Source organism: Arvicanthis niloticus, chromosome 6 (assembly GCF_011762505.2).
Source record: "Arvicanthis niloticus isolate mArvNil1 chromosome 6, mArvNil1.pat.X, whole genome shotgun sequence".
In the NCBI taxonomy this organism is placed as follows: Eukaryota; Metazoa; Chordata; class Mammalia; order Rodentia; family Muridae; genus Arvicanthis; species Arvicanthis niloticus.
In genome coordinates this window covers 72,612,857-72,640,675 of record NC_047663.1, presented here as the reverse complement: position 1 = coordinate 72,640,675, position 27,819 = coordinate 72,612,857, and the positions used below count along the sequence as shown (strand labels likewise).

General features: G+C 39.4%; 1 long non-coding RNA gene across 1 annotated transcript in view; it reads left to right on the top strand.

Annotated features, from left to right (window-relative positions):
* Positions 1-27,491, top strand: part of LOC143442820 (uncharacterized) — a 34,968-nt gene extending 7,477 nt beyond the window's left edge. The window contains exons 2-3 of the long non-coding RNA XR_013111321.1: positions 9,291-9,394; positions 20,568-27,491. This is a non-coding gene — a long non-coding RNA (uncharacterized LOC143442820). The remainder of the gene's footprint in view (positions 1-9,290; positions 9,395-20,567) is intronic.
* The last annotated feature ends 328 nt before the right edge of the window (positions 27,492-27,819 follow it).

The following is a 27,819-nucleotide window of genomic DNA, read 5'->3' as shown; positions in this document are numbered from 1 at the left end:
ATACTCATTCATGCATGCACATGTATATATGTGCACACTGCCTTCCTGACACATAGTAACAAAAACTCCAAAAATCTCCAAAGGGATACTACTTAAATTCTATTAAAAGTGTCTGGTGCCTAGAGGCAATTGGATAGCTGCTGGGTGATAGAATGTTGCCAGGAAGAGAAGTCATATGTTTAGACAGTGATTTTCAGTCCTGTCTTCCTACCTCTCCACAGGGGAGTAGACTTAAAAGTTGAATCAATCAGCAATGTCCAATGATATAATCAATCACATCTACTTAGTAATTTCCCATAAAATCTAAAAAGATGAGATTCAAAACCTTACTGAATATATGAATATACCTAAAAACAGCACACAGGAAGGCATAGAGATAACCCACTTCCTATATACCTTGTCTTGGTATCTCCTCAACTTCTTTTATGATGCCAAGGATCTCCTTGAACTTTACTGGTTCTGGAAAATTAATCAAACCTGAGAATAGGATGGGGAAACCATTTTATAGTTTGTAAGTTAGGAACCCTAGGTTCATGATTTGCATCTGAAGTCAGGAACAATCAGAAATTTCAAATCCTTTGACTGACTTGTTTTATTTTTATGTCTTGTTTTTCTTTGTGAGACAGTGTCCTACCATGTAGCCCAGGTTGACCTAGAACTCACTTTTTAGCCCAAGATGAACTCAGACTTGTGATATACCATACCCAGAACTTCTAATTTTCTATTGTTATTTTTTTTAATTAAAATATAATTTAATCACTCTTTTCTTCCCTTCCAGCCCCTCCCATGTACTCCTCCTTATTCACTTTCAAACTCATGGTCTCTTTTCTCATTAACTGTTGCTCCGTGCCTAGCACTTTTTATTATTCTCACAGTAGAACCCCACAACCTGTTACTTACTAAATGTCTTGTGAATATAATCCTTTACTTCACCACTATCCCTATGCTAATCCAGAGGGCTTCAGCTCATCAGAACTAGTAGGGGAATCTCTTTACTATATCAATCATACCTGCACTCATCTTTCCAATCTCTAGTCTTCACATGTCAGGGCAAACTTTTAGGAACTTGACTCTAAGGCACCCTTCTGCTCAAACTCTTCAACAGCTTCCTATGTTTCTAGGTATAATATAAAATTAAACATTTGACTTTGGTGGCAAGATGCCACAAAACATGGTGTTTATGACCCCTGGTAACTTCATATCAAACTTTCTCTTGCTGCTCTTATCTCAGACTGAGGACTTATTGGTAGCCACCTTTGTCTCCTCCCATGACAGTGGCACATACTGTTTTCTGCTACAAGGTTTTTTCATTTTCTCTTTTCCATATTTAATTAAACTCACCTTCACTAACCACCATCTCCTCACGGAGGACTCCCTATTGCTCCAACTTTTATTATGTTTAAAAAAAAACCTAAGTGGATATACTGTCAGCCTTTATCTGAAGATATGTGAAAGTAAAGGAGAAGATGTATGTTTCAGGCAGAAATTTTATGATTTACTTGTGTAAGCTATATAAGTTTCCCCTTTTGTTTTTTCCATAGTTATAGATCAAATAATCTTAACCAATAACCTAGTAAAAAATTAAGGTGATCTTGAATTATAAACTGCATCCCCTAGAAGAATTTCAAAGGTTTGAGGATTTTGTTTTTCTTTTTAACCCAACTCTTGGCCTGCTGTTTTCTAACACTTCTCATGGTCGTGATTTAAAATCTCATAGTGAAGTTATTTGATTAGCGATTCTCACAACCATTCGATTATATAAACCTATGGAGTAGGCATGGTGCAGGTCCTCGTGTTTGAATTGCTGCTGCTTATCCTGGTACAATGCTTGCACTTAACCCATAGATGAGTAAATGTATTTCTCAAGGAATAAGATTTCTGCTATTGAATATAGTCACCGCAATCGTCAGTTCTTACCTGTGGCTTTTCCATTCGACAGTTTGACTCAGTGTGTCTTTGCTTCAACTACTACAAAGCAATTTTTTCTTATTTTACTTTGTTTTCTATTTGGCATTTCTCAGAGTCATAACACAATCTAAAAGTTGTATTTTCAAGTCAAGAGAAAAGGAAAATGCTCTTTTAGCAGGTCCTGATTGCTCTTTTAGATTTTATTTTCATCCTCTGAGACCAGTTTTTGTACAAGTCTTTCAGAACACAGCTTAACTTTGTCCTCAGCCTCATTGGTAACAATTCTCAAAGCTGCCAATGGCAGTTGAGGACATGTATTGAAAATGACAGCATACTTCAATATGACATTGACTTGCATGAAGCTTTCCTGATGCTTAAAAATTTCAGTCACATGTCAGAGCTGTTCATGTTAAGTGATCTATTACGGACTATGATCTCCAGAAAGGTTATCTGTCATGCAGTAAGCTAGATGTGTCACCTTCATTTAATGTGATATAAAGCCAAACTTATAAATTAACTAAAGAGAAATTGGCATATGTCACTACCATATGATCAAAAGTTGAGGGTCTCTGTTCATACAATTATGCAAACAAACGTCCCACTATAACCAAAGCATGCATGTGTGTTGACTAAAACTTAATGGCAATCAAATATAAATATTTATATTAGTAGATTTAAATGGTTATTTATTTATTTGCTTATTATGTCTATCTGTGAGTATATTTGCATGAGAATGCAGTGCCAATAGAGGCCAGAAGAGGACATCTGATCCCTGGATCTGGTATTATAAGTGGTTGTGTGCCACCTGATATGGGTGCTGGAATGCAACCCAGGTCCTCTGCAAGAGCAGTACATTCTCTCAACCACTGAACCATCTTCTCAGCCCCTCAAATAATTTTACAATAAATATTGCCATGATGAAGATGAATGGAAATGTAGTTATTTCTTGACTTCATAAAAGAAACTTTTATTAGTTAGGTAAACTATTAAACTAAATCTGTTAGAGAAGAAAGATTTTTAACCATAAAGAAGTCCATGCTTCATTCTCAGGCATGATACTCTGATAACGGATGATCTGGGAAATCCTCACACTGGCTGAATACGTCATTCAGAGAAAGGTTATCACTACAAGTATAATGAAATGTCCCAAGAGAGGGGAATATAGCACCGCAGAGTAGTTCATCAAATAGTTCTGTCATTTAACAAATAAACAATAGCAACCTATAAAGAGTAATTACATAGAGAATAATTCAGTAAATGTGTGTATGTTAAAAGTAAACCTATGCTATATTTGAAATATACAGACATCAAAAAAAAAAAAAAAAATCAACTGGATGTCCATGGCCCGTGTTTCCACCAAAGGCTATTCAGATGTCTGTGGCCTATGTTTCAGCCTGAGCCATGTTGATGTCTGTGGGCCTTACTGTTGCCAGGAGCCAAACAGATGTGAGTGGCTTGTGCTACTGCCAGAGGCCATAGTGATGTCTGATCCAGGCTGCTGCCAAGGGCTATGTCTGAGTCCGTGGTCCTACCACAACCAGGGTCTCTATTGATTTTCATGGCCTGTGTTACTTCCAAAAAGCCATGCAGATGTCTGTGGTCTGGGCTTCGGCCTAAAGCCATGTTGATGTCTAGGTCCATGCTGCCCTAAGGGCTGGCCATGTCTAGGCCTCTGGTCTTACTGCAGCCAGACTGAGTAGGTGTCTACAGCCCATGTAACTAACAAAGGCCACATGAATATTCACACTCTGTGCTACAGCCTGAGTCTACATTGATGTATGTGGACCATGCTACTGGGGGTCAAGGTGCATATTGATATGAGAAACCCATGCTGCTACTTGAGGCCATGGTGATATCAGTGGTCTCAGCTGTCTGCAGCTGGGGGCGGTGTTTGTGATCTGTCCTGTCACCAGAAATCATGTAGAAGCCCATGTTCCATGCTTTCACTGATTAGAAAGTACAAGGAAACTTTTTTTTGCAGGGATATTGATGATTCCAGAAATACAGCTGAGAAAGAGGGACCTGGAAGGCTTCTGTGACAGCCTCTACCCCACTCTATACACCTCAAATCCCCACCCCACTCAAAAAAAGTACAGCATAAGCAGTAAGCCATCAAAGAGAACTCTTTAAAAAGTGTGATGAGAATGCAGAAGTTAGTGCTCTATGATGAATGATTTCTGGTGAGGATGGGGTGGGTGGATGTGTGCAAAAGGGGAATGATCTAGTTCCATTTAAGAGACAGGTCACTGAGAGTTTGACCATGCTCCAGTAGTACATAGATAATACAACTGGACTTATATGGATAGGTGAATACAGTGTGGTTGTTAGACATAAAAAGAGTAGAAAATGAGTCTGATGTGAAATTCCCAAAGAATCAAAATATATATATATATTATGTTAAAGAAAACCAACTGGATATGCTGTCAGCCTTTGTCTGAAGATATTTAAAAGTAAAAAACAAGAAGATACATGTTTCAGGCAGAAGGTTTATGATTCATTTGTGCAGGCTTTATATGTTTTCCCTTTTCAGTTCTTTTCAGTTGTTACAGATCAGATAATCTTGACCAATAACCTAGAAGATTGTTAAGGTGATTTTGAGTTATAAACTTCATTCCTTAGAACAATTTTAAGTTGGTTGAGGATTTTCTTGTTTTTTTTTTCTTTTTTTCTTTTTTTTTTTTTTTTTACTATGTTTAGGTAGAGTTGAAGTTAATTAAGAAGGTTTTAACGGCCGGGCGGTGGTGGTGCACGCCTTTAATCCCAGCACTTGGGAGGCAGAGGCAGGCGGATTTCTGAGTTCGAGGCCAGCCTGGTCTACAGAGTGAGTTCCAGGACAGCCAAAGGCAATACAGAGAAACCCTGTCTCGAAAAACCAAAAAAAAAAAAAAAAAAAAAAAAAAGGTTTTAACGTAGATCTAAGCATGAGCAGTAATAAAGAGGTGAGTTTTTTAGAACATTAGTCTGCACCCAAGTTTAGTTGTGGGTAGTATGGTTGGAAACACTGAAAGTTCCTCCAGGTGGGAAGTTAGGCTACAGCGGCTCATTAAAGGCCTTCTCCATTTGGCTATAGCAGCTCATTAAAGGCCTTCTCCATGGTTCCTCATGGCTCAGCCCCAATGACACAAGAAAGTCCATGGGTTTCTAAAACAGCTTTATTGGTATGACAGGTGATGGTTGAATCTGGATGTGCATACCCCTCCTCCAATCCGTGAAACTCAGGGCAGACCTGAGTTAAATAGGGAGGGAGAGAGGGGAGAGGGGCTGGGGAAGAATGCTTAATTGGCTCCACCCTCTGGCCTTCAAGCATCTCATTAGTATGTAAATCTCTCTAGGGCCTATGACCTGTAATCACACCCTCTACCTGTGCTCTTTGGATGGGGCTGCATTGCCCTGAACATGACTGAACAGTGTAGGTCAATGGAGTTCCACGCCACATGTTAGGAACCTGGATTCTGGGAACACGTTGGAACAGATGCCCATTCCTTACAGGCAATGGACACCTGTTGGGTTGCCAGGCTTTCCAGCCAGCACTTCGACCAAAACCAAGACCCCTTTCATGGCCCTACATTTAGTCATGGACTTCTCAAAACAAAGTTTCTTGAGTCTCAGAAATAAATAAATAAATAAATAAATAAATAAATAAATAAAACCTTCAGGTGACAGAGGCAAGTAGATCTCCAAGTTCGAGACCAAGCAGAGAGAGTTCCAGGATATCCAGGGCTACACAGAGAAACCTGTGTCAAAAAAAAAAAAAAAAAAAAAAAAAAAAAAAAAAAAAAAAAAAAAAAAAACAAGGAAAAAGAAGAAAGAGTCTCAGTAACAGTCACACATAGAATTTTGGGAACTTCTGCTGTTATAGTGTTGAAAGAAATTCAAAGAGACATTTTCTTTTCCCTTTTAAATAATTTTTAAAGTCATCTTTGACATTTTCATGCATGTAATCAATGCATGTTTATCATAGCCAATAACCCAGACAAACTATTCCCTCCAACATATCTCCCTCCCAACTCCATGACCTCTTTAAATAAAATAAGAGTTCAATTGGAGGCAGATGTTCACATGTCTCCACCAGTCAAAGATAGTTCATATTGGGTTACACTTCTGATTGAGCATTACCAAACTTATAAAGCCTTTGATTAACATTTTTTAAAAATTATATAAAAGCAAAAAGGAAAAGGGGGCATGAGATAGGGGTTTTCTGGGAAGGGGAAATGGGGAAAGGGGACGGCATCTGAAATGAAAATAAAATATCCAATAAAAAATAAATTAAAAAAAAGAACTACCCATTTGCATATGGCTATGGGCCTATCTACCTAGCATAGGCAGCCCACTAGAGACTATACTACCAAAGAAAAGTGATTCTTCCTTTCCCAGCATCCACCAAATGCTGACAAATCCTCAGCTAGGGATAAGCTGCTCCCCATTCCATGCCAGAATTTTAACTGGCTGGCTTCAACTCTTCAGTATATCCTATCAGTGAAAGTGACCACAGCTAGCAGTAGATTTATTTTTATAAAATTAATCAGACTAAGGTTCTGAAGAGCCTCAAATCCTCTTCCCTTTGAGACAAGAACTTGGAAACTCAAAGTGACCATCAAAAGAATGGATGAACTGGCAACATTATAATGTATAAGTTCTACACAACAAAGATAGCATTAAACAGAATGAAAAAAAAAAAACAAGTTGAAGATGAGGAGTCATTGTATCAGATGTAGCTGAAAATAGGCTTGTTTTGAGATTATATGATTTGTGCCAATTCAACAGAAAAAAAAGATAACCCACAAGAAATTAAATTTTCAAAAATATCAAGAGGCAGCTTATGAAGCAAGAAACTGAAATGGGCAACGGATGATTGAAAAGGGTGTGAGTGTAAAGAATGCCGATGACAAGGTACCAAAGTGAAAAAGAAAGCTTCAGTGCCAGTCCCAAGTACCAGGGATGGTTGAGCTCTGGTAACTCTCCTCACTGTTGGTAGGAGTTTAAACTGATACAATGACTTTGAAAGACAGCTAACAATACCCAGGGAAGCTGAGAATGCTCATTGTCTATAAGCAATCAACTTTCTCCCAGGTCTGCAATTTTCTCCAAAGTGAATATTGGCAGTTCATCCCATCTAAGAGCCTCTAACAATGTCTAAATACAAAAGCTTGCTGGCTGTCATAGCTGGTGAGGATTGGAAGATAATGTTTGCATATAGGGTGTGAAGATGCCAGAGGTTTTGGAAGACAAGCCACAGTGTACAGGTGTCTATACTCACCAAAGAGCTATCTGACTCAAAAGGGAAAGGCTGTCAAACTGGGAAACTATATGTGGCGGATTGAATGGTGGGCCTCAATTTGCTTATTTACCTGGTGCCAGTAAGTATTTGACTGTATTTGGAAAAGAAAAGTCATTACAAAAGTAATTATTTTAAAGACTTGGAGATAGTATCATTCTGAAATATCTATGTATACCCTAAATACAATGGCAACATCCTAATAAGAAGGGAAAAACATGGGGACATAAAGACAAAAATTACAGAGAAGTTCATATGGGGGAAAACGCAAAGACTGGCAGTGAAGTGACCATGGACCACTGAATGATGGCCACCAACCACCATCAGAAGCAAGACAATAAATATGATATCCATTGCCTATGGAAAAAAAACCAGTGGATATGTCTACTTTGGTTTTCTGCCTTCCATAAAGAAATAGTCTACCATTTTAAGCCATCTCACTTGTGGTAGTTTGTCCCCACAGTCCTAGGAATCTAATACATTATCTGCCATAGTTTGGACCTTACATGTACCAAAAAGTCTACTGTGAAAGGCTGTTGCCCCAGGGTAATGCTAATGGGAACAGAATGACTTTAGGGAACTGAGACCTAGTGGAAGAGCCTTTGGTCATTGGAACCGACCCTTGAAGGGAATTATGGAACCGTGGTTTTACTTTACATCTCTTTTCTCTTCTTGGCATGTGATATGCAAGGACCTTCTCTGTCTCATGGTCCTGCCATGATGTCCTGCCTTGTCACAGTTTCAATGCTATGCCCCTACCCCACCTCCTGTCTTGGACTAGAACTTCTGATTAATGAGATATAATAAACCTTTTTTACTGACGAGTTAATTACCTTGGATATTTTTGGAGTGACACAGCTGACTTAAATGCTCTTCTAGACTTAAGCTCGAGACACATTAAAATCAAAATTAAAATCACAAAGCTTTTTATTAAAGTATTGTTTACAACACAAAAATAAATAGAGCCATCTTAGAATGCTTTAAAGAGGAACCCCAGTGAGGAGATGCTAACCAAGGAGCACAATGGTCCATCTAAGCAGATGCACAACTTCTAGTGGTCTAATATACTACCTGTTGACTTTAGTTAATATAATAAGTAGGTTGTATACATGAAATGTGCTATGAGAGTAAATCTTCATTTATTTTACCACAGAACATGGTGTATAATGTCAAGTGATTTGTTAGTTTGTGTAAATCCTTCACAAGGGATATATTTATTAAGCTCCCAAATTTATGCCTTAACTGAACTCTACACAGATGTATGTATATATATGTATATGTATATGTGTGTGTGTGTGTATGTGTATACTTTTTAATTGTTGAGTATTGGTATTTTGTGGAAACAGATGCTTTATAATTTGGAATTTCCATTTCTAGATAAGCAATACTAAAGACCCAAAAATATTTATTTAAAAAACCTAGAGAATATACTCAAGTATATCACTTATTGTTGTACACCACTAAAATCAAGTAAATTGGTGGTTTTTATATCAATATGAATTCATTTCAAAATATAAATTAGAGATTTTTTTTTGGAAAGCCACCATATGACTACTTGTGGTATTTTGTCATTCTCATAAAGTTTGTAAACCTATAAAACAATATTACATAATGCTTATGGATTCATGGATTTCTTGATCTAGAGCAAAAGCAGGTGGAAAATAATAGAGACAAGAAGTTGTTATTTGTATTTAAACTTGTTAATTTCTATGGGTAAAATGATGGAAATTTTACATGACATTATTATGTGTCAAGGCTAGTGGGAATACGGTATGGTGTGATACTCTTGTTCCTGTCTGTCTTAAATCACTTGAGGTTTATTAAGTTACTTAATATTTTATGACATGACACATAAATGAAAATGCTTTACATATCTTAAGGGAATGATAAAGAGGAAGAAAAAGGATGAGAAAACAGTCTATTTCATGCCACACAGAGACTAACACCAGAAGCTGGATCAGAACACAAGTAGTTTCCTCTCAGAATCATCCTGGAGATTGATGGGATTCTCACCCATCCCCCTTTCTTTCTGTCTCTCTGTTTCCTCTAGTCCCTGTATCTAGACTCAACTGACTTCCCCTTGATTGTTTCTCTTTTTTAACTGCAGTTCAAGACTGGACCTGGACCTGCTATAGAAGAGAAAAAAAATCAAGATGAAGAGGCTTAGTCGATGGAATAGTTCAGCAACGGACAGTCTCAATAGATGCATCGGTGAGTTGGACCACATTAACACACTGTTTAGATCTGCAAGATCCAGAGCTGGGATATTCTCTGTGAGTCCTTGAGTGCAGGCATAACTGTTTGATGTTCCACGCCCTGGCTCTGGGAATCTTCGAAACAAGCTAGATAAGGTGAGCTAAGGGAGTGAATGCTGGAAACCAGAAACCACTTACAATTGTGCCCCAAGTCCAAGGCCACTGAGTGATAACTTCATACCCTCCAACAAGGTTATCAAAGTTATTCAATAGAGGAAAAGATGAAAATCTCTACTTTTGGTTTGGAAGGAAGTCTGGTAGTATAGAGAGGATACTTGGAAAGTAGAAATACCCAGACTGTCTCCAGTCTAAGACACATAAGCAATTGCTTTCTTCTTGATTTCATACTGTCTTTGATGGCAAAGCCTGTGCTTTGGTAGTTGAGTGATTGGCTTGAAATAATTAGAAGATAGCATGGCACCATCTGTCCAGTTGGCTCTAACAATGGCTATAAAAGAAACCTGTCACTCATTTATTTTTATATGAGGCCATGTAGTTCCAAATGTTAGATGCAAACAGCTCTGTTCTTCAGGAAAACAAAAGCAAAATCTCCATATTTCCATTGTTGCTGCTCATTGTCTTTCTCTCTCAGTTGCGTATAATCTGCTCCACAACTTCAAACTAGGAATGTTTGCAGAATTTTTCTTATGAACTTTGATTTCAACCATAGGCCTTTTGGACATATGCTGTATTAGATATGTGGGTAGCTACTTGTCAGTTGCAGTTATAAAATACCATGACCAAAGGCAGTGTACAGAGGGAAGTTTATTTGGGCTTATGGCTCCAGAGGATATGACCATGGAAAGATATGGACGCCATGCGGCCAGAGCAGGTAGCTGGGAGAGCACAGCTCTCAAACCATCATGAGCTTTGTATGGAATGAAGTTGTTCCCCCAAAACATGTTTATTGAAATTATTTGTTTAACACATATCTTTTTGACTAGACTGAAACTCCATGTGAGATGGGTAGAGGATACCTTGTCCAATACTACATACTAGTGCCAAATTTAGATTTGGTAATGTAGTAGAAGCTTTTCATAGACTGAAGTGGGTTCTTCTAAATTTCATATGGTGAACACCTTATGTGGTTTGAATGAACAATGTTCTCCATAGGTTCAAATATTTGAACTCTGGCAGTGCTGTTTGCAGAAGCTATGGGACATTTAGGAGTCAAAGCCTTGCGACAGGAAGTACATCACAGGAGGCAGGTTTTGAGAGTTTCCCATTTTTCCCTGCTTCCGGTTTTCTCTTCTCTTCCTGTATATGGGAGTGCAACTGTGCTCACCTACCTGCTACAAAGGGATTTGTGTGTGTGTGTGTGTGTGTGTGTGTGTGTGTGTGTGTGTGTGTGTGTAAAAGAGACAGACAGACAGACAGACAGACAGACAGACAGACAGAGAAAGAGAGAGAGACAGAGAGTGAGACCAGAGCCAGAGCTCATTGTGAGTCATAAGCAGAGAAGAGACCATACCAAAAATAGACAGCCACCTACACAGAATAAAGAAAGGTCTCACCAGATGCCAACACAACTGACATTACTTTTATCTTGGATATCTTCCCTTCCAGGCATGCGAAGGCAACTTTTTTTCTATTTGAGCCACTTTAGTTATGGGACTCTACAGTGGCAGCTAAAATTGACTAACACAAACCTCAAAAATTCTTGTGAAATAAATGGTGTTATAGCAACAGTGATTGCTCTGTAGATATGGGTAGGTTGGCACAATGTAAAAAGTGTGGAAATGTATATAGTGTTAGAATCACATGAATTCAGGCTTAGTTCATATATATATATATATATATATATATATATATATACATATATATATATATATACACACACATACACATGTGTCTGTATCTGTGTAATTTTGTCTTTTAGATCAAAGACTAAATTACCTTTAGCAAGAAAAAATACAGAAAAACAAATTTTATTCTTGATTGTGCTGCTTTAAGAATTCATTTTAATTTTTAGAAAAACATTTTAGCAAGCATTTTATTTTCATGCATTTTAGCAAGCCCCATGATTATTATGATTATTATGATTATTATGTAACAGTTGGAAATTCATATAATCCCACAAACCCCAATCATTTTAACTTAATATCCCAATTCCCTAAGATCTTTATTGATGTGACCATAGATTCAAGAGAGACCTATGAATGTTACTGAATAACATATGCCATTTCTTCATGAATTTTAATATGTATGTACAAGAACCTACATACACGTGAGGCTATTCCCCCATTCCACTCTAATAAATTTATGTCTTTTATCTTCTCCCCTAGTACCTGCAGTCAATTATTTCATAATACTTATCATAATTAGAAATTATAAACTTGTGATTTATAACACTACTCTCCTACTAAGCAGAAAACTTCAAAATAAAGATTGCCAGATTTTATCCTAGCTCAGTGTTACTGTTCCACCCACCATACCACACCACAGATACTGAGTGGATAAACAAGTTTCATGGAATAATTAAAATTTTTGCTCACTTTCTCAAATTTAAGGGTAAATAATAACTTCCATTTATGTCTAAAATCAACCAATAACACCACATCTCTCTAAAGGACCATTTGGGAATTATTTGCCCATGGCAATCAACACAGGCATTTTTCTCTTGCCAGAGTTAAGTGAGCACATCAAGAGAAATGAATGCTTCCAAAAACTTATAAACATTCTGGGAAACTGCCAATAAATAAATAAATAAATAAATAACTGACCATGCCAAGTGGACAAGTCATTCTATCTGAATCAACACTCAAAATGGTTGACTTAGCACCCAGGAACTATTCTACAAAAGTTCAGGAAACAAGCCCTCTTACTTGATGAATATGACTCCCAGTGACAGATATTCAGTACTATGGATCAGAATGAAAAATCACAAAAAAATCTAATCACTGGTACCTGCAATGAGCTTCCCTTAGCTGAGACCTATGAGATTATATTTAAGCAAAGATCTCTCCAACATGCACGGTGGCTTAGGTTATTATCCAATCATTTATATTTCTAGAAAGGCCTCTGGACAATAAGCTGGAAATGTTTCATAGTCTTTCAAATCAAGCCTGTCAGAAAACATACTGTGAAAATGGAACAGTTCATGATATAAATCTTTATGTTGGTTTAAAGTTTAATAACTCTTTCTACATTCTCATCTTCTGCTCATTTACTCTGGGTGTATGGAGAGGTGCATTAGACTCAGTAGACCTTCCGATCAGCGAAGAATAAATTGAGGAGGTGCATTAAGCCCGTTAGGCCATTAGGATACCATTTAGTGCCAGGGAGAAGGTCATTTACTTACAGCAAGGAGCCAAGGTCCCTCTCAAAGATGGGCCATTTAATCCCAGCTCGCCCACATGCTTCTGCCCAATGTGCATTCACTAATTTAATTTCCTCTGTAGGTTTTCCTTTATTTGTCCTATTTTATTTTTTCCATTTTATAGTCACGTTGTCTAATTTAAACTTAATTAAAAATTTCAATTAGAACAACAAAACCAAAAAAAAAAAAAAAAAAAAGGGAGTTTTGGAGGCTTCCCAGGAAACACTTCATTAATGGCAATGACTTAATAAGAAAAATATCTCACTGTGCAAACTAGACCCAAAGGTTTTGTGTTCCAAGGTGTGCATGTGAGACTCTGTATGTGTGGGGGGAAGGGGAGGGGAGGTTGCTGTTATTTCTTTTTCCAAAGTCTGGCTTCTATAGACCATAGGTAACTAAAGGCGTCAGGTTTTAGAGTCTAACATTAGATCATTTCCAGGATGAAGTACAATAAAGTATCTGATGTGCCTGACCAACATGATTGATTCAGGCATGAACCGTAATCCAGGACAGAACTAGCAAAGCCCCAAATATGAAGGGACTATGAGGAAAGAGTCTCTCTTTTCTCTCTGCTTTGTAATTTCACAAGGCATCATTTTTTTTAAACTTTTGCAAAGCCAAAAGCCAGCAATGAAAAAGGCAGAGCCTGAAACTCAAAGAGACAGATTCCTGAGGGTGTAAATACTTGATTCAGGGGTACTGGAAGCACATGTAACTGTACTTTCTAGGTATATAGGGAAAGAAAGAAAAAGTTCTTCCACACTTTCCTAAATTTAAAAACCTATTTTATGGGATAGGATATGAAGACTGAGAGAAATCCTGTTATTCAAGATTGTACAGATTATAAATGATATCACTATGCCCAGCACATGGCCTCCCTGGCACTGGAGCACATGTCCTGAACCATCTGCTATAGTATTTTACGGATACATTCCCTTTTCAGAAATGTGTTTTTCAAGATTCTCCCAAGATACAGAGCCAAAACATAATAAATAGGAAGATGGAAACAGACAGGGAGACAGAGACAAACTTGCCCTAAAGAATTAAGTCCCATGATTATGGAAGCCTGGTGAATCCAAAGTCTGTGAGTCAAAGGGAAGAGTTGTAGGTCAAGTCCAAGGTCCGTCTACCTGCAGGATTTCTTCTTGCTTGGGAGAAGTCTATCTTTGTTCCACAGGCTTTTGAAAGATTAGGTGAGCCCCACCCCACTTAAGAGACCAGCCTGATTTTATTCCAAGCACACTTATTTAAATGTCAGCCTCAATAAAATCACCTTTATGGAATAACCCAGAAAGGCCAAATTTATGGGCACAATGGTCTTCTAATCAAATTGACACAAGTAGTAACCACTTTCTGGATGTATGCAGATGGTTCTTTCGGCCTCTTTATATGGACTGTAGCAGATTTAGGAATCTAAGAAAGTTCAGAATCAGGCATCATTTCCTAAAGACCAGCAGCTGGCCGCTTTGCACTGACAACTCATTCTAAAAGATTATTCGTCAATGTCCCCACATAGCCTAGAAATTCATCAATGGCTGGTCCGCACACACCTGCTGCAGCCCAGGTACTTCCCACATGTGGGAAAGGCTCCTCTCACTGCAAGCAACTGTCAAAGAAGTCATTGGCCATCAGAAACACAAAGGGTAGCCTGGGAGGATGAAGCTGGTGAGGTGGGAATCTCTGGATTTTGATGTCATTTCTACGACCCATCACCAGTTTCCTATTTGTAAATGCTTGTCCTTCCTCACCTTCCCAAAAGATTGATTTTCAAAGATTACCATATTTAAGAGCAAGCTGCCACTGGTGATGGTCAAACAGACCTCACTGCCAAAGGGCCTCCCTAAGAGTTGGATTGGGTATTGTCTTGATGTTGATGAGTTCATAATGGAATGTGGCTTTGTGTATAATAAAGACCTGACTGTTGGAACTGGGGCCTGGAAGTATGGGGCCTGGACTTAAGGGAAGGCAGAGATGCAGGAGGCAAAAGGGAGGATGGAGCTGCAAGCAGTCAGTGAGAAACCACATGGAGAGATGGAGAGTAGTAAAGATGAGTATAGATAGCTAGATGAGAGATTGCCCCAGCAAAAGGCCAACACCTTTAAACTATATAGATGCCTCCATGTCTTAAACCTGAAAGGATATCCACAAAAGTCTTGCAATAATTATTTATTTCTTGGCTTGTAAATCATGTGTCTCAAAGAACACTTGGGCTTCTTCTGTAACCCATCTAGCTAAGAATGTTGGTTTGGTGCAAGTGAGCATGCCTTTATGTTGTTTTTTTTTTTTTTTTTTTTTTTTTTTTTTTTTTTCTTTTTTTTTTTTTCTTTTTGTTTGGTTGGTTGGTTTTTCGAGACAGGGTTTCTCTGTGTAGCCTTTATGTTTTAAGAATAAAAATATGTCATACTCTTTATTCTTGCCTTCAAGCTTTCAAATATTGTTCATAAACTTTTTTTCCCCTCTGGATGAGCTAAAACTCACTTGTATCATTTATAAACGTACATACTTAGGGTAATTTACAAGTTTCTTTCATAAGATCCAATTACTCAAACAGGAGGCATACCTAACTTACTGGATGCTGCTTTCCATGGTTCATCAAACCCATCTTCTGACATACATCACTGAGTTCTAAGTCAATTGTCTCCACTATAGAAAGCAGCCCACATAGCAGTATGCCACAATCCGGAGGCCCATATATGAGTTTTGTATGGATGACTACGTCTTTCAGACCTCTTTAGGATATTTCAAGGTATCTAATGGGGGTTAAAGGTCTAATTTCTATGGAACCTGGGGACTTCAAAACTTCCTAGAAGTTATAAAGAATGTGCAGTCAATAGCCCCAGGCTAAGTTTCCAAATTTGGAAGTCTAAGTGAATGATAATCCATTTATTTGTACATTAGTTCACATCCTACCTTCTACAGATCCATAAGGGAATCAATTTGTAGATTTTTAACCCCAGCTAGAAAGATCAAGTAAAATCTCTCTAGATCAGGAGCATCCCTCTACATAAATAAATTTAGGTTTCCTGCAAGATCAATGTGGTAGGATCCATACAATTCCCTGGAGTTATAACATGAGTACATACAAAACAGGGCAAGATCTATATTACCTCAGGTTCCATCTTGAATATACATAGAATACAGGGAAGCAATTCATTTTCTCTATCTATATACTTTTCAGCACATAGTAGGTCACAGCAAGCCTCAGATGGATCCCTCATTAAGTCATTCATTAGGTTTAAACCTTCAATGATATCACAATGTCTAGAGAATTAATAATAAATATGCCAATTCCTAAGGTTGACAATGCTTTCTTTTTTCCCAATTTCACAGTCTGCCTCACAATTCTCCACTATTTCAAAACCCAGGCTCTCAGACAGAGTGAGAAGCTCCGTTGACAGAGTGCTTGCCTAGCACACACAAAGCCCTTGATTCAATCCTCAGCACAATGTAAAACTGGCCACGGTAGTACACACCTATAATTCCCTCATTTAAGCTGCAGAAGCAGAAAGATCAGGAATTCAAAGTCATACTCAGCTACACAGAAAGTTCAAGGCTAGTCTGGGAAATGCAGTACTGTCTCTCAAAAGGAAAAAAAAAACATGCAAATTCTCACTTCAACTCTAATCCTTCCCAATTGCTGTGTCTGTGAGCATTCTTTCTCTGAGGACTTTTCCCATATTCTTTCTATAGTTATTCACTTGCATATCATAGATGGAGAGAGCTCTAACAGTCCCCTGCTAAATTACTTCACACTTGGCATGTGCTTTCAAGGTGTGCCTACTTTCTTTTTTGTAACATTTATCACAAGTACAGCTTTCACTTTGGTGTAGCTCTTGAATATGGATCATGTTCTCCAAAGAGAGTAGAGCACTCATTTCACCACCAATATAGACCCATAAACTCAGTATATAGGATTATGCTTTTGTGTATTTGCCCTTAGCAATGCCTCATATGAGACTAAATAAAAAGTGATCTCATAATGATATAATAACATTATCTCAGATATCTTCCCAATTTCTGCTCCCAAACTAAAAGGCCACTTACAGATTGTTTTACTCTCAATAGGAAGTCTCTTTGCCTATAATGTAATCATGTAATCGCAAAGAAAACTACCTGAAAATACATCCTTCTGGGTCATAGCACCTTCCTAAACCCAACCAGAGGACTAAATTCGTAGGACTGTAGTGATGCTCTGCCTGGTACCCATCCTGAGGAAGCTTCCCTAGGACTCTACTATAAGGGTACTAAACCCTGTTTATCAAAAACCTGGGGATGCCAAATGATGAAACATGGTAGATATGGACAATATTGTGGACATATCATCCATCCTTGGGAAAGACATGTTCATACAGAATGGACCAACTACATCCCAATATCATTCATGATAATGCTACTGACAACGTTTATGACAGTAATGATAAAAACCATTTTTTTTCTCATGTAACAACTCACACCAGCCCTGTGAGGCTGCTATTCTTATTTTGTAAATAAGGAGAATGAGTGTCAAAAATTGCTCAAGTTTACTCTGCAAACATGAGAAGGGGTAAGACCTTAATCTCATTACACTGCTATAAATTGAAACACAGATATGGGGCCACAGATGTCAGAATCACCTGGTATTTATTAAAGTCATAGTTTTCAAATAATACCCCACAGAGACTGGAATTAGAGTCTCTCAGAGTGGGGCCCATTAAACTGCCCTTGAATTCACCTTAAAACTTAGTAAGCATCACATTAAACTACAGTCTCAAATATACTGCCTCAGCACACTGACTTAATCTCTCTGTTTAGTATATCCTTGAAACTGTGCCCACACCAGTCTGAAAGGAATCACCTCCCCTCATTTAGCTGTCCCTAAATCCATCTGCATCCCCTAGATAAAGCACTGATAAGGGAAAAAACAAACCAAGAGACTTAACCACACACACACACAAACACACACACACATGCTTTGGCATGTGGGAGACAAGAAGGGGTTGACTGAGAGATCAGTCTACCAAGAAGACTGTTTCTGTGTGTGGGTGTACCAGTCAGTAGAGTTGCAAAAGGCAAAGTGAAATAAAAGCCAACACAGCTTGGAACTGGAGAGATGGCTCAGTGGTTAAGAGCAATTGCTGCTCCTCTGGGTTCATTTTACACATCTTCCTACAACTCCGATTCCAGGAATGCCATGTTCTTTCCTCTGTGCATACTGCATGCATGTAGTGCACATACATACATGCTGGCAAAATACTCATATACATAAAAAAATTTTTAAAAACTGTTATGGCTGACAGGTGAATCTCTAAGTATAGCTTGACTTAATCTCAGCAATTCATAATATTAGATGAAAAATCAGCAAGGATATGAATTCCAGACCAGGGATCAACAGGCTTTAACTGATCTATACACAGAAAAGTCCACTCAATAACATAAGAACATATTCTTTCCAAACAACAATAGACCAGTCACCACAAGAGCCCATATCCTGGGTCATCAAACAAACCTAGCAAATTTAAGAGAATTGAAAGCAAACAGAACATGTTCTCTACCATAATAAGAAGAGACTAGAAATCAATAGTAGAAACAACAGTAAACTCTTCAAACACACACAAAAAAATTAAGGTTCTTTTGAAAACTCCCATGTGGCACTTTTCCCATTTTTGTCATCTCAATAGGTTGACTTAAAAATAAAGCACTCCTATCATTTGTCTATTATGTCTGTCTTGCAAGATCTGAGAGAAATTAGTAAGTAAAAGCACAGAGAAGAAGTATCATGTCTCCACTCTAAAACATTCTTACCCTCTTGGTTGATGGAAAATGGAGTCCAGTATTGAACACCAAAGCTGGTAACCTCCCCTTGAGATATGCCTGCAGGCGCATGAATTATTTAGACTGTTCAAGCTTTTCAGTTGGGACAATAGGCATTGAGGGCAAACCTGCTTTTATCTTTAGCTGTCTCTCCAACAACTGGAACCTAAAAAGCTGATAGTCAAGGAGGAATGGTTTCCCCGAGTAATGACATTATGGTGAGTAATCGGGGCTTATTTCGGTAGAAGATTGCATTCTACCCAAGTAACGTGTACCCAGAAAAGACTGCTTGCTCTTACCTCCTTGAAGATCTTCATTTGGAAGGAGTGACTTCATTAGGAAAACCCCCAAGTGACTTTTATCAAGAGGCTGATGGATAAAAAGGGCTTAGACTGCAGAAAGCTCTTTCACTGGAGTCTCAGAAGGAAGGAGTGAAGAAGCTTTGCAAAACAAACCTAAGGGGTTGAAAAAGGTGATGCTGACAACAGCAGAGGAGGTAAGAATTAGAGTTGATCCTTATTGCCTAGCAAGGTCTAGATAGAGGCAGCCAAAGAGAACAAAGCACTTGGGCTATTACAGGTTCTTTGTATACAAATGAGGATGCTTAGTCCCTGGTCCCTTCATCAGTCTGTGTCCTATTATTGATTTCTGCATGCCCCCATGGCCCTAGGATACAGATGTGGTTGTTGTTTATGCTACTGTGATGCTTAAATCTTTTTAATGGCTTCCTGATATCTTAGAGAATAATGTTGGCATCACTTTCTGTACCCTATAGGCAATCACTCATAAACTGTTCCTCCACTTATCACAGGCATTCAGCTTGACTGCTTCCTGGCCTTCTGCTCCATTCTCAATTCCAGAGTGCACTTCACAGTTTGTTGTATGTACCACATTCTCCCTTACCCAAGAAATTTTGAACTACTTAGCCTGTCTTCTCTATCCAGCGTGTATTGCTTGCTTTCTTTCTTTCTTTCTTTCTTTCTTTCTTTCTTTCTTTCTTTCTTTCTTTCTTTCTTTCACACATATACAGTTAGATATGGTGCCTGGTACACGACCAGTATTTCATAAGTACCTATATGTGGAGAATCAAAAGCAAAGTATCATTCTCTGTTGCTAAAGGTATTTCCCTTAGAAATGCAAGCCCCACCGAAAGACATACAATGAGATGCTAGAAATCACGTCAATCTCTGTAGCTCCTATCCTTTGTGTAAAATACCTGTGTAATTTTTTCAAGACACCACTCTTTTAACACATTGATTCAGCGCCCTTTTCAAAGGTAGTTAGTAAATTATTATTACACAAACAAACATCAGGAAAGGCAAGATTTCTCAGCTTTAGCCTCCTCCATGCTTGTTGCTTCAGAGCTACACGGTGAGTCTTCACTGTCTTTCTATCCCTTTTGATGACAAAAGTATTGGAGAAAGAAAATTGATGTCTCACATCACTGTAAGACACTGCATCAACCAAGGAAGCAACTTAGAGTCGTGGACTTTGATCTTCTACCTCATAATAGGTGAAGGAGAGTATTAAAAACAGCTCTTGTTAATTCCTGAGCACAAATAGAAAGTAAGCTAATTGATGGTCTCCAAATCATAAGTAGAGATCAGAGATTAGAGATCTTTCTTTATCTATATCCACCCGGTGGAGCTTTAGAGAGGGACATCACTGGAAAGGGACAGGAGGAGGACTGTTTTTTTTATTGAATGTTTTATTTATTTATATTTCAGATGTTATCTTCCTTCCCCATGTCCCCTCCCTAAAACCCCATATCCCATATCCCTCCTCCTTTTTGCTTTTATAACATTTTAATTACATGCATGTATTAAGGTTAGTTCCAGGTAGAGGATCTAGCAATATAATAGATGCAAATAGTCAAGGAACAAGCAAGACAATATTGTAAATGAGTGAGTTTAACACTGTTCTAATAATCCTTATCTGCAGGCAGTGAACTACAGGGAACAGCCGGGGTTTGTTGACGCTTGTTCTACAGAGCTCTTGAAGGGCACCTTCTCTTTTGCAGGTTGGATTTCCTATGAGTTGGGACACTGGGAAAAAAAACAGAAAGCCAAAGGAGAAAAAAAATGGGTTCAGAGAATCAAGACCTGTGCAAAGGTGGAAAAGAAAGAACTGGACCAACCAAGGGATTGCAAATAAAACCTCAGTGGTAGCCAGTAAGATGGCACAGCAAGTAGAACTGAGTATGATTCCTGGAACCCATGGAGGAAGTGGGTATTGACTCCTGAAATTTCTCCTCTGATATCTACAGGAACCCACACACACACATACACACAATAATAACTGAAACTTTTTTAAAAACTTGCAAAAAGCTTCTCAGTGCACTCCACTTGAAGTTCCAGACTGAAGACAACTCTACAGAACAGTATAGGCAGGCTATGGGGAAATCCAAACTTTAGACCACAGATGAACTGTACATTAAATGTACCTTTCCCTCTAGAATTGGACATGATGTTGAACAATATGAATTTTTGAGCTGAAGCTATTTCTACAGGGTTAAACAACCGAGGATCTCTGCCATCAGTGCTCCCCAACTGCAGTGGTACACCCTTTTCTCCTGAAGGGGAATCTAGACTTTGCATCAATTCCATCCCACCCCCAGCTTTCCCTTCCCATGAGATTAGCTCTTTATTTAATGTAACAAGTTGCTCACATCAATGCACATCAGTGTTAAGCACTGATTTCAGATTTCAACAGATTCTAACTTTATTTTATTTATTTATTTATTTATTTACTTACTTACTTATTTTTGGTTTTTTCGAGATAAGATTTCTCTGTGGAGTCCTGGCTGTCCTGGAACTCACTCTGTAGACCAGGCTGGCCTCGAACTCAGAAATCCACCTGCCTCTGCCTCCCAAGTGCTGGGATTAAAGGCGTGTGCCACCACCGCCCGGCCTCTAACTTTATTATATACCATTTTATTTCAGGTTTCCTCTGAAAGAGTAAGGAGTGGTGTAGCAGTATATTTTCCCCACAAGTTGGGAGGAGCTAAAGTGGGAGGAGGAAGGAGATGAAAAGGAAGAGTAAAGAGAGGCAGAGATGTAGGAGGATGGAGAGCCACACATGTATGGAAAGTAGTCCTGGGTAACAACTTGTATCTAGCTTAGTTAATTGGGAAACACCTCCAATTGTGTGGGCATCTTGTTATTATTACCAAATTTATAAAGCCTTTGGTTAATCATTAAACATTAGAGTCTCATTTTCTACTGGGAACTGTGTGGATGGCAGGATGGTCTGGGCTCATCCCAGCCTTATGGAGACAGCATGGAAGATTGGCAGAGCCATCTCTCATGATGGCATCTTGTGAGTGGCAGGGCCAGTGTTCTGGCCTGCCTGAGCTGGTGGCTTGAGCTGCGGCAGCTTCCATGCTTTCTCCTCAAGGCTGGGCTGAGCCCAGACCGTCCCGCCATCCACACGGTACCCAGTAGGAATGAGACTCTAATGCTTAAAGATTAATCAAAGGCTTTATATGTTTGATGATGCTCAATTAACAAGATGCTCACATAATTAGAGGTGTTAACCAATTAACTAACCTAGATATAAGTTGTTACCCAGGACTGCTCTTGATCTAAGCGTAGTTCTCCTTCCTCCTATATCTCTGCCTCCCTAGCTCCTCCTTTTCCTCCCTCTCTTCCTCTCCTTACTTCTCTTCTCCCTCTCCTTACTCCTTCCACCTTAGCTCCCTCCCAACTTGCAGGGAAAATATGCCACTACAGAATGGAATCGTACAGGGCTGACTTGTTCACTTGGCCTCTATTCCAAACACAAATAGTTTACACAGGTGGCACTTTGGCCAGCAAAAGACTCATACATGAAGATTCCCTACAGCATTACCTAATGCTCATGAGAAAGAACAAAGGATTTTGGTGACCATGTTAATTTAGGCATGCTCTGCCCTAACAAGCCTGGCTCCTAACTGCTTCAGAGGGTGACAGCATGAAGATTCCTAAGACAAAAGCACTTCCATGGAAAGTCTGCCAATATTCAAAACAAGGAATGTGCTTTAAGGTTTGGATTTGGCATCTGCAGTAGTGTCTAAGGGATGGTGTTATTATGAAGTGAACTGAAGTGCATTAGGTGGAAGAGCCAAGCTGGGTTGACCTGGATGTGTTGCAAGAACCTGGGAGTCTAAGGCATCCCACAGGGTCTTCAGTGTTTTCCAAAACTTAGCTTCACTAATTATATGCACTCAAATTAATTGCATTTGGTTGTCCTTTATCAATAAGTCAGGAAGCTTGTAGCAACCAAATGCATTCTGAGTGGATCCACAGCAACAGCCTGCAGCTGGCAGGCAGTCTGTTAAGATTCTCTGTGGCCCTTACAACAGCCAGTCCAGAACCAAAGCTGCCTCAGGAGTTTGAAGACAGTTCTTACCAGGACAGGATTGTCTGGTGCAAAGAAGAGTTAGACAGCTGTCTCTGCTCAGGACTGGACCCAGTGGAAAAATAAAACAAAATGCACTTTCAACTTTCTCCTAGCCCTGAGGTTCTATAATTAAAATAATCATAGCCCAGCAACATGCCTTCTAAGTCTCTTTCTAAAAGAATTAAAGAAGAGGAACTTCCAAGGGAATGCATGGGCAAAACAGATAAATAACCTATAAGCTATCTTTGGGTAGATAAGAGGATTATTGTTGGAGGAGCCATCTCCAGGATTCCCCACAGGAGGTCTCCTCTCAGGCTGTCTTTGAACTGCACTAAGGCTGTGGGTCAAAAGCAGAAACATAGGGACTACCCTGAACTAACTCAAATTTTACATTTTCCACCAATGCCTTTGAAGAACATAGACCCTAAGGTCTTACAATCATAATTATGGTTAAATAAGTATGTAGAATCCATTTTCGTACACACATTAAAAGGAAAGCAGTACTATTGACAAATAATTTTTAAGCACAAAAATTTATCATTGTCAAACAGGAATGATCGTTTGAAATTATTTAAACCCAACCTCATAAAGGCTCAAGTCTACTGGTGTTCAACATCTGGAAATGTCAGAACACTTTCATTTCTCCCATCCTCATTCCTCCAACAGTGTAGTTAGATCTTTCTATTAATCTGGCATTTGCTTCACCTCTCTCATCTCCAGTACTGAGGAATGAACCCAGGGTTTTATACATGCTAGAGAAACACTCTATCACTGAGCCATATATCTAGCCCCTGGCATAGCTAACATTTCTAACAGATCCTAAGTCGATCTATGTTTTCATCATGGAGACACAGAAATGTATGCAGGCATATCCTAAGTAAAAAACCTTGGTGGGATGCAGGTTAGCATCATTTTTCTACATAAGGCTCTGGGAGGAAATCAGCTATGGTTTAGACCAGCACTTTCCAGGATTACCTTCATCATAAACTTGTATTTTGAAAGGTGAAAATTCACTGAGAAATTATTAAATAAAATGGGTCAGCAAGGTAGCTCAGTGGATAAAGGTGTATATCAATTACATTCCCAAGCAAGAGTGTTGGATATTTAACTATTGACCTTTAAAAGAATGCGACAGGATAGTATATTTCCATTTGTAAAGGTACTGGGAAACAAGACGGCAAGAAACGGAGTGTCAGCCTATGTTACAGTGAACACTTCAGGAGAGGGATTCCTTGCTGTGTTCACTGCTATTGGTGTTTCCATATGTCTCCAGTACTTAGGGAGTCAGCAGGTGTACAATGGCTGAATTGAAGGGTCAGTGGGAAAGCAAATGAGGAAGCTCATCAGGAACAAGATAGAACAACGGTAGGCTTTGTGGGACGGGGCCCAGGAGAGAACAGCATGAATAGACTAAAGCAATGGGATCATCTGTGTGCACAAGTAACAAGAATCCGCCTTCATAGGCTTTTTCATGGATATAGGCCAGATTAAACCAGATTAAACATGGACATAGGCAAGTTTATTAGGCAATGCTCTGGGGCAGGTTCATCAGTCCCAAAGAGCAGGGCTAAGGAAGTGGTGCACTCTGGTCAGGGCAGGAAAGTTTCAAAGACTGGAGGCAAGGGGTGATGACATGTCAGCCATAAGCTGGATTTGTCTCAAAGTATGGTCAAGAGCTGAGTACTTAGGTGAGGATTTAGGTAGCTGGCAGCATCCAGGGAGGAGACTGTAACAGCTGCCAAGAATGAAGAACTGGGATATTTCTTTGTTCAGAGTTTTTCAGCATGGGCAGGGGTTAGGGGAAAGAGGGCAGATGGGGTTTCCCAGATTGTGCAGAGGGTGAACAGGGGTTCCAGCCTAACATACCTATGTAAAATAACTCTGTCCTAGGCTTCAGAATAGGCCAACAGTAAGGGGAAGATCGCTGTATCCTTTTGTGTGCATCTAAATATGAAAGAACAGATGAAGGGATGTCTCTCACTGATGGTCCTTTTTGCAGGTCAAATGGAACTATTCCTGTACTCTGAGATGTACTGGGGTCCTCTGACAATCAGACCTAGGACTGAAGTATCACTAAGAGGAGCCACCATGCCTCCCTGATTGCCTAGCACCTAATCATGGCCTCTTCCTTGTAGGAGCTTTTGGTGCAGGCAGCAATCACTGTGACACGCTGCTGACCTGTGGCAGCAATCACTATGACACACTGCTGACCTGTGGCAGCAGTCACTGTGACACGCTGCTGACCTGTTGTTGGCTTTATACTTTGCCCACTAGGGATCCTGTGCATTTGTCACATTAGGCTTTGTCACCTCATGAACTAAAATCTACACCTAAGATAGCAAAGTATGGAGAGTAGAAACTGTACCAGTCTTAGGTTTCTACCAAGTGGCTCAGCTTGCCTAGTTGAGGTATATGGTATGTATATGTCTCTGTGTGTGTTATAATGTACCTATATGTGCAGGTCCCAGTCCAAGTGCCCTCAGAAGCCAGAGGAGGGGGTAGGGTGTCCTGCTCTATCATTCACCATACTCTCTTGAGATTGGGGCTATCACTGAATCCAAAGCTGGGCTGGTATCCAGCTAGTACCTTCTGCAATCCTCCTGCCTCCCAGCACCCATCCTCTATAGCATTATAGTTACAGGTGTAGATGGCTACACCTGGCTTTTTATGAAAGTGCTAGAGATTCAAACTCAAGTCCTCCTGTTTGTATATATGGCACTCTTGCCAACTCACCTACCTCGGCAGCCTGTGGAAGAACTTTTAAATTGATGTATTTTGAACATGTCACCCCTTCTCCCTCCCTTCCTCGTTCCCCACCTCTCTCACACACACACACAAACACACATTCACACATATGTACACACACATAGGCACATACATGCATGCACACACACCAGTAACTCCACTCATGACACATGAGTTACAATCATCAACTCAGAATCCCAGGCACTAGGGATTTGTGAAAGAGGCCTGAATTAATACTGCAAGGCATATGGGCCAACAATCACTCTGGCAAAATCGCCAGCACACTCAAGTTCAAGACTCCTCAATTCAAAAGCAAATTTACTCCGCTCTTCCTTCCTAAGGCTTTCATAAATGCCAATCTTTGCTCACTTTGAAAATTGGTGTACTCTCTAGATAATCAGAAAAGGCACCAATAAATACATATTTATTAGGCGTCTGCTATGGGGCAGAAACTAGAAGGTAGAAGACACAGTGGGTCCAGTGTCAAAAGGCTTCCCAAGTTCGAAGCCCAGCTCTGCCACTTCAGCAAGTTAATTAACCTCTTTGCAGTTTTGATTCCTGTTTGTCAAATGAGGGTGAAAACTCCAGCACCTGTGGGCTGCTAGAATTAACTAGGCTCAATTATTGAAGGGTTCAGAACAGAGGCTGGCCTAAGGTAAGCCCGACTAACAAAGAGTTTTCTCTTATTAATCTAGGGAAGCTGTGAGGAGAGAGGCCTGCCCCATCCTTGATGGTACTTGAAATACCAAGTAGGCTGGCATTAACCTCCATCAAGAAACAAGGACTCAGCTAAACACCCATAGCAGAATGTTTACAAGGGAAATAACCAGAAATAAATTTATTTATTAAACGAATTATTAAATTTAACAAATATTTAAATTATCAAATAATTTAATAATATATTTATATATAAATACATTCTTTTTAAATTATTAAGTTTGATATTAAATTAAACAAATAATTACATTATTTATTAGTCTAGCTCTGGACTACCCACCCAAAAGTGACTCACCCAGAAAAGTGCTTGCTTTGCAAAAAATGAGAAGTGGAGTTTGATTCTTAGAACCCATATGAAAATCTGGGAATCATATGTACACTTATAATCCACCCCTGCTGGGAAGGCAAAGTGGGGTAGACCCTAGGACCTAGTGTCTAGCCAATCCAGGCCAACTCATGACTTCCATATAAAAGTGAAGAGCCTATCTCAAAGAAAGTAAATGGTATCCTGAATAACAACAATGGAGACTGACCCCTGGGGTCCACATACAGGTACAGAAAAAAAGAGCGAAGGGGAGAGAGAAAGAAAAACAGAGATAGAGACAGAGACAAAGACAGAGGAGACAAAAACAGAGAAAGACAGACAGATAAACAGAGACAGGCAGAGCAAGAGACAGGCAGACACACACACATGCAGAAAGACAGACAGGCAGAGCAAGAGACAGGCAGACACACACACATGCAAAAAGACAGAGACAGGCAGAGCAAGAGACAGGCAGACACACACACACATGCAGAGAGAGAGAGAGAGAGAGAGAGAGAGAGAGAGAGAGAGAGAGAGAGAGAGAGATGGATGTCTGGATGTGTATTCTAATTCCACCCCCACTTCAATCTGAATTTTGTAAGTGAAATAAGTAGAAATAGTCCCTTTACTTTCTGAACCTCAGAGTCCAGTGTTCAAGATATGAGTTTAACAAGTTAATTTCAAAACCCTTCAACTGATTACAAGACGGAGAAGATGACTGCAGACTCATGCTCCAAAGCCAAAGACTCCCTCCCAGGATGAAGGCAGAGCATCGAGGTGGGGGGACAAAGGGGAAAATGTGGGGTCAAAAATGTTTTTTTCTTTACCCAAGTACTTTTCAACTCAGTCAATAAACTGTCATTGTTGTTGCTGGAAGCATTTCTCTCTCAAAAACCAATGTATTTTTTAGAGAAAAGCAACAGGAAAGAACATCCATCCACCTTAGGATTTGAGTCTGAGGGAATAAATACATATTGTCAAGTTCCTCATAAATAAAGGAATGTTAGTAGAAAAATAAAGGGAAAGGAAATGATGAGAAAAAGAGGGTCCGGAAACATGAATGTGGGTAGGGAGATTGGACCACAGACACCCATGAGCCAGATGCTGAGGACACAGCTTACAATTC